The 7,172-nt window shown below is 33.7% G+C and overlaps 1 long non-coding RNA gene across 4 annotated transcripts in view; it reads left to right on the top strand.

The window, feature by feature from the left end:
• Positions 1-6,771, top strand: part of LOC137637532 (uncharacterized) — an 11,752-nt gene extending 4,981 nt beyond the window's left edge. The window contains exons 2-5 of one of the 4 annotated variants that reach the window (XR_011043691.1): positions 1,213-1,275; positions 3,443-3,623; positions 5,698-5,941; positions 6,689-6,771. This is a non-coding gene — a long non-coding RNA (uncharacterized lncRNA). Of the gene's footprint in view, positions 1-1,001; positions 1,291-2,770; positions 2,923-3,442; positions 3,624-5,697; positions 5,942-6,688 lie in introns of those variants that run through there. The other 3 variants (XR_011043694.1, XR_011043692.1, XR_011043693.1) reach the window with 3 other exon arrangements.
• Positions 6,772-7,172: the final 401 nt, after the last annotated feature.

Raw genomic sequence — 7,172 nt, 5'->3', positions numbered from 1 at the left:
TAAAGGTAATAAGTTAATTTTGTTTTGCATGCATTGAATTTTAATTAATAAATGATAAATAGTTTCATGTGGAAATTTCCGAAGGCAATGTGATTTTGATGAAACAAAACTGGTTATTAGTGATCAACAAGATTGCAAAAAGCGTCAATACTGTCCTTGATACTTCGTGGACTAAGCAACTTGAATCGAAGGCGTGACTATAAACTTTTCATGTTTGTACTACATTTCATCTGTAACTAGTTTAGATTTTAGTTAATTTTGCGATCGTAGGAAATGGTAGTGTTTATAAATAGTTTGATACTTGATATAAAGGTATTTTCTGTGTAAGGAAATATATTACTTTAATTGATCGACAATCATCAGCAATGAAAGTATTTTGACTTTTATAAGGGTAGTGATGAAGGACCAGTACTTCTGTAGGGTTTCAAATCTGAAAGTCTTTGTTGAGATATTTTAACAGTGGAGAGACCTTGACGTGGTGAAAGGGTTTGTGTATCGCTATGGTGAACAAAGTTGTACTAGTCAGGGCCACCCATATTAGGTTGATTTGTTGTGAAGGATCAGACTAAAGTCTTCTACCATCACCAATCTATAATTGACCAGCGTGCTGAGGAAAAGACTGGGCCAACCCCAGACAGGAATTAACATTATCTGAGGCCTTTGTCCTGCCATGGACTAGAAACGGCTGTTGTTGTTGTTGTATGTTATAACTGTAATCCAACTAAGTACAAATTCACAATGCACAGATACTGAGGTACTTAATAAATTAAATTATCACAGTTCTCGCTTTGATGGGTGGTCGTTAAAGGTTAAGGAAATAGTTAATGAGATGGTTAATTTGATAGTCTTTTGTTGACTAGCAATGCAAAAGCCTGTGACCTACGTAAGATGGGGGAATAATAACTGAACCCGAGCCAGATTGTCTAGAAAAATGAGAGAGAGAGAGAGAGAGAGAGAGAGAGAGAGAGAGAGAGAGAGAGAGAGAGAGAGAGAGAGCCTTATTTACGTTTTCGTTCGTATTAATTCACAAATCTATTCCCTAACATTTAAAATTTCGATGCTTTATGTAGCTTATACTTCCATTTAACTCATTCATTGGTAGTTTGTTGTATATAGCTTTTTAAACATTATTTTATTCCTGCTACTTAGGATACAATATGACACTTATCAAATTTTTATATACGAGGTTACTATTGACAATGAACTTTCTAGAAATTGCAGAGCCCTGCACCTTGTGACTAACGAGGAACAGGAAACCTGCTTGTTGCAGTAGTGGTAAGAAAGCTAGAAGTAAATTGATAAAATAACTTTCAAGTTTTGTTTTGGGAAATGAGTTTCCTAATGCATTTGCTTCCTAATTTTTTTATTTCTAATAATCATTAAGTTACTGACGCTGTAACAATTTCTCTCTCTCTCTCTCTCTCTCTCTCTCTCTCTCTCTCTCTCTATCTCTCTCTCTCTCTCTCTCTCTCGTACATGGTTAGTTGGTTAGTGTCATTTAATTAGCGTAATCAATGAACAACTAATGACATTTTTAATGATTGTCATTTATCAAGAATAGAGGAACTTACGGTAGCTAATGTATCTATACAAATAAAAAACTCCGTTTGCTGAACCAAGACTCAGTCAAGAGTTTCAAAAAGTGCAAGAATCTCCTTGGTGCGCTGCTCTTTGCACCAGACTACCTTGAGTTGAGACCAAGTTGTGGAATGATCTTCCTAATCGGGTAGTTGAATCAGTAGAACTTCGAAAGTTCAAACTCGCAGCAAATGTTTTTATGTTGAACAAGCTGACATAAGTTTCTTTTTAGTTTATATATAAAGCGTCTGTTTGAATGTTAATGTTTTTGAAATATCTTATTTTAATTGTTAATTACTACTTATATAGGTTAGTTCCTTATTTCCTCTCTTCACTGGGCTATTTTTCCCTGTTGGACCCCTTAGCCTTATATCCTCTTGCTTTTCCAAGTAGGGCTGTAGCTTAGCTAATAATAATAATAATAATAATAATAATAATAATAATAATAATAATTATGTGAAAGGGGTTAATAGATTTATTATTACATGACCCCGACAGTTAAGGAAAGGATAATTTACTTACTTATTTGCTTGCTTGCTTAATTTCTTTCTTACTTGCTTATTTGATTACTTGATTATTTAATTACCTAATTACTTAGACGAAGGACTGCTATCCTGATCATATCCCGCAGGGGAATCCTGTGCCCTACAGGACCTACAAAATTAGTTTATCGTCTATAGTGCAGTACCATGTTTCATCCCGTAGGCCTTGCTTGTTAAAATTGGTTTATTTAGCTTCGTTTGGTCATAATTAGGCCTAAAATATAAAAAAAAATTGAGGTTCAAATAGTTCAACCACTGGTACCCCCCATTTTTGGCTCATTATTGTGACTAGGCCTAATTTTAAAATCCAAAAAGCTTCGCTATTTGTTAATTGATTGATTTGGTGTTTCTGGCATCCTGACATCTGAGGTCATTGACATCGATATCGTTTATTGTAAATAAAAAAAAAAAATAATGATACTCAATTAAAAGTTGAATATCTTTCAGAAGACCACCTAATGAAATAGAACTAAAAAAATGTCGTTATTTGTTGAGGGATTTTTCACAAAATCAGAGTCGTTCCAAGAGTTTGTGATCATGCTGAACACTTTTTTTTTTTTTTTTTTTTTCTTTTTTCCTGAAAATGCGATCACATGTCCCTATCATTATCGTCTATTACAACTACTCAATTTTGCTAATATACAGTCAAATACAAATACCCTGTCGTCTCCAGTCCCCCTCTGTCACCCCCAATATTTAGAGATTCCAGAATTTCAGGTGGAGAAGAGTTTGGTTGTTAGTGAGGAGGACGCCGGGGGCGGGGGAAGTACCACCTGGTAGAGCTGTAAGGAAATTTCTAAGGGTAATATCTTTACATAAACTTTATTCCTCTCATAGACATATGCAGAGTAGATACGACTTTGCCTGAAGAGATTGTGAATCTGTTTAGGGTTGAATTAAGCAACATATTAAACTAATTTTTATCATTATTACTGCTAGCCAAGATACAACCCCAGTTGGAAAAGCAAGATGCTATAATCCCAAGGGCTCCAACAGGGAAAAATAGCCCACTGAGGAAAGGAAACAAGGAAATAAATAAACGATATAAGAAGTAATTAAAAATTTAAACTTAAGTATTTAAAAATACATTAACAACAATAAAACAGACAATTCATAAATAACTATAAAAAGACTTGTCAGTCTGTTCAACATAAAAACATTTATCAATTAAATAGTTAAAAGGTAACTAGAATTAATACAGGTAATTAAATAGTAGGTTTAAGGCTACCAGGGTATTGTCTGAATATGAATAAATGTATAAAATATATGAATTATATGACTAAACAATTTAAAATAATGAATAATTGACCCTTACGTTTTAGGGGCGATGGATTTGGAAGAAAAGGTTCCATATATGAACAATAAGCATGGAAAATTGTGAGACAGAATAGTAGAGAAGTTGGGAGAGAAGTGAAGTACAGGAATTAAGAGAAAGTAAATGGAGAACAGCTGGAATTGAATAAAACATCGAGGAAAGTAAAAGAAAATGTATATAATTGTCGGGTAAGGTATAGCAGATGTCTCAGTCACGCGTTAGGCGATTTACCATACTGCTGTCTTTTCTATCTCTCTTCTGTCTGCTTTCTTCCACCCTGCTGTCCGACCTCTCTCAATATACTATGTAGTAGAACGTATGTGTATTCCCTTGGCAGTGCATGAGCCCTATCCCCTGGAGCTAATGTTCTCAATTGATAAATGCACTATTTAGAGGGATATGATAACAAGTCTAGCCGTATTCATTTGCTGAGCTGAGCAAGAACTCTTTAATTTCCTGTTTGATTCAGGGATCCCACCAAGTGTTACTATGATATTTTCTTATTGTTGACAATTCTTCTTCACTTTAGAGGTTACTGCACTCTAATTGTTCAGTGGCTACTTTCCTCTTGGTAAGGGTAGAAGAGAGACTTTAGCTGGGGTAAGCAACTCTTCCAGGAGAAGGACACTCCAAAATCAAGCCATTGTTCTCTAGTCTGGGGTAGTGCCATAGCCTCTGTACCATGGTCTTCCACTGTCTTTGGTTAGAGTTCTCTTGCTTGAGGGTACACTCGGGCACACTATTCGATCTTATTTCTATTCCTCTTGTTTTGTTAAGTTTTTTCATGGTTTATGTAGAAGATATTTATTTTAATGTTGTTACTCTTAAAATATTTTGTTGAAATTTCTTTTTTTCCTTTCCTCACTGGGTTATTTTCCCTGTTGGGCTCCTTGGGCTTATAGCATCTTGCTTTTCTAACTAGGGTTGTAGCTTAGCAAGTAATAATAATATGAAGTTTACATCTTTTGTGAGATTTTAACCCTGATGTGCAAGATAGAACTTAAGGTATATGCATATCATTGTTATCTTAATTGTTCATCGATTCCTCGAGAGTTTTTATGATTGCAATTGCTTGCAAGGTAAAGAAAGGCATTGCTTGATAGGATTTGGGTCTCCATTTTAGGGAGTACTGCATATATAATAAGGTCTTTGAACTGTTTATCTATATCAGAGTTTAATGTGCTGCTTATGAAGTCATGTGTTGTTTCAATGTGTTCAGGTGTGCAAAGGGTTTCCCTGATCAGTTCTGATAGGGAGATGTGGTCTGCCAGCACAGAGCAGCATTAACTAAACTTGTTAGTTTTGCATGTAGAGACGTTGCAAGATCAGCTTAAGTATACTGAAGTCCTTAAATATAAACTATTCTTTATGTTATTAGTTCCTACAGTCTTGCCATCTCAATCGCAATTATTAAGGTCAATACTATACAATATTCTATTAGTTTTATTCCAGCTATGACTATATTGTGGAAAGACAGTTGAATCTTTGTAACTTCAGATGTTTTTATGTTCAACAGGCTGACCCAAATCTCTCTTTATAGTTGATATATGCCAGATTTATCTTAAGATCTATTATAGTCACTACTTTTCATATAGTTTATTTCCATATTTCCTTTCCTCACTGGGCTATTTTCCCTGTTGGAACTTTTGGGCTTGTAGTATCCTGCTTTGCTTTCCCAACTAGAGTTGTCTCTTAGTAATGATAATAACAATAATCTATTATGCAATGTTTTATGTTAAGGGAAACATGCCAGTCTGCATTGATGACTTGTTTCCAATGGTGAAGTGTTGAGCATATCTAGTGAGCTATAAAGTCTGGTAATCAGGGTGAGACACCCCAGTCAGTTTTTCCTACCCAAGCTGTAACTTATCTAATCAGAACACCAGTTTAGCAACGAGACAAATCAGGCAGCAGTGTGTCTTGGCTGTGAAAGCTGGCTATCAACACACTGCCAGGGCAGGCACTACAGAAAATAGGAGGAGAGATTCTCTCCTCCTCCTTCCTGGGTTGACAAGGAGGGGAGGTTTTAGTTGTGGTAGCCTATGAACTGTACAATAATAATAATAATAATAATAATAATAATAATAATAATAATAATAATAATAATAATAATAATAACAATAATAATAATAATAATAATAATAATAATAATAAATAATAATAATAATAGTGTCCAACACAAAAGTGATTATTGGCTATTGCCTTGAAATTGACTTTAATGCTTCAAAAGAAAAGACTGCTAATCTGTTTTCCCTTTTCCAGATCTGATGGAGTGAGATCGCCAACCAGCTGTTAAGTGCTAGTGCACTTCAACTACATCGTGAGCAGACAGAATGCCTAATGACAGAATGCCTAATGATAGAATGCCTAAGGACAGAATGCCTAATCCCTCAACACGGACAAATGCGTAATGGACAAAATGCCTAATGGACAAAACATCTAAAAAGGGATAAAAAAAAAAGTGAACTAGATAACTTAGGTGGCTAAGTTTACCTTCATCCTTATTGTAAGTTGCATGAATTTTTTGTTCTGTTTATTTACTTGAATAATTTCGTATTAACTTTTTCAACATTTGCACCTAATAAATTCGGTACTTGTTTGTTCAGTTTTAATTTTTTTACAAGCTTAGAGAGAGTTTGGTGAGGAATTGAAACACACTTGTTAAAAGTATGGTGCCATCCTTCTAGGGATTTCGTAGATTTTGGAAAATTTGATTCTATTCTATGATACACATTCCACATTTGAACTTCGTCAACCTCTCTGAACTATTCTGAGCCATGTATTTTTAAAATATTCAAAGAATTCACTAAAAATATCTTCAGTTTAGTGGTCCATTGAAGTAAAAAAGTTTGTGAGAAAGATCAGCCACATCCTCTGTTCCTTTGTTTCTTTTCCTCACTGAGCTATTTTTCCCTGTTGGAGCCCTTGGGCTTATAGCACCTTGCTTTTATAACAAGGATTGTATCTTAGCTATTAATAATAATAATAATAATAATAATGATAATAATGATGATTATAATAATGATTATAAAAATGATAATAATAATGATAATGATGATAATAATTGTTATAATAATAATAATGATAATAATAGTAATAATAATGATAATAATAGTAATAATAATGATAATAATAGTAATAATAATGATAATAATAGTAATAATAATGATAATAATATTGTGTTGTATGTACAATGTCTAAAATGTAGTTTAGCTAAAAGTATAAGAACGCTAATTTATTTACTTTCTTTCAGAATTATATACTTCGTGTTCCAAGTTTGCAAGAGGATACGTTAACAGTACTGGAGAGATTCACTTCACTAATTACAGGTAAGGTGTTCATATGGAAATGACTTGTTTTATTTCAGGTACTATCCACTCTTAGAGTATCATAAAATACATTAACACAAACCAAATTTGTAAAATTCATTCTAATTATTAAAGTCTTCCTTCGCCTAATGAGCTATCCTAAACAAATGCTTCTTTCCCTTTTAATTGCAAAAATCCTCTGATGATTATGACTAAGCCCTTTGTCATGACAGCCATACAGATCTTACTAAGAAATTGTGAAATATTCATTTTTTTCATACATTGTCTCAACTTGAACTCACCCCTATGTCCATGTCTGTCATGCACAATTATACATATTGTGATTGCACCATCCACAGAAAATATGTATACATATACTTCTTTATCCATACACCAGCAAAATATACTACCCCACAACGAACTAGCAAA

Source organism: Palaemon carinicauda, unplaced genomic scaffold (genome assembly GCF_036898095.1).
Source record: "Palaemon carinicauda isolate YSFRI2023 unplaced genomic scaffold, ASM3689809v2 scaffold817, whole genome shotgun sequence".
Lineage (NCBI taxonomy): Eukaryota > Metazoa > Arthropoda > Malacostraca > Decapoda > Palaemonidae > Palaemon > Palaemon carinicauda.
Note: the sequence above shows the minus strand (reverse complement) of the source record. Positions and strands in the feature narration are given on the sequence as shown.